Source organism: Apis dorsata, unplaced genomic scaffold, assembly GCF_000469605.1.
Source record: "Apis dorsata unplaced genomic scaffold, Apis dorsata 1.3 scaffold_70, whole genome shotgun sequence".
Lineage (NCBI taxonomy): Eukaryota > Metazoa > Arthropoda > Insecta > Hymenoptera > Apidae > Apis > Apis dorsata.
In genome coordinates this window covers 354,146-355,045 of record NW_006263368.1, presented here as the reverse complement: position 1 = coordinate 355,045, position 900 = coordinate 354,146, and the positions used below count along the sequence as shown (strand labels likewise).

Below are 900 nucleotides of genomic sequence, written 5' to 3'. Positions count from 1 at the left end.
AATAGTAATTTTATACGTTTTTTTCAACATATTGATCCAAAAATTGCTAATTTTATTAATATTGGAATGTTATAGATAAATTTAAAATATTTTATTTTCTGTAATAATATTACGAAAATTATTTTATTTAAATAATCAAAGAAATTAATAAATATATTAAAAAAATTATTTTCTTTAATATTTAAAGATTATAAAAATATTCTTTTCTTTGATGTTTAATCCTAATTTAAATATAATAAATTAAATCTTTTAGATTATCGTGCTTCTAAACTCTGAAATTACATTACGAAATTATGTTGTCACGTTGTCTGCAATTTTTCCTTTACTACTATTTCTTTTACGATATATTTATTATATTACAATTTTTCCATACGTAAGTGAAATTCAATAATAAAATTATAATAATATAATAATTATAATAAAATATTATTATATTTATTTTTTATAATATAATAATTATAATAAAATTATATTCAATAATAAAATTCAAAAATAAAATTATTTAAATTATTGAATATTTATACATATACACGTTTCTATTTTTGTACAGCTACAATATTTATTCGATAACATATCTGCAGAAGAACATCAGTTACAAGATTCGATAGAAATACAAATACAAACGAAATACCTCGATATTTCAAGTCATATTATCAATATTTTTTGTCGTAAGAAATCACTTTATGCACATGAATTCGTAAAATATAAATAACTTTCGTTGTCATCGTGAATATTTAAATATGATTATATATCTATTATAAACTAAAAAAGGATAGATTAAATTATAAAAGAGTATCTTTATTATCAAATAAAGATATTAAGAAATATTCTACAATATTTTACAATTTTCAATATATTAATTAATTTTTATTTTTTTTCATTACTCTCTCAATTTTTATA

The 900-nt window shown here is 16.3% G+C and overlaps 1 protein-coding gene across 1 annotated transcript in view; it reads left to right on the top strand.

The window, feature by feature from the left end:
• Positions 1-900, top strand: part of LOC102673139 (mannosyl-oligosaccharide 1,2-alpha-mannosidase IA-like) — a 151,544-nt gene that overhangs the window by 113,081 nt on the left and 37,563 nt on the right. The window lies entirely within an intron of this gene.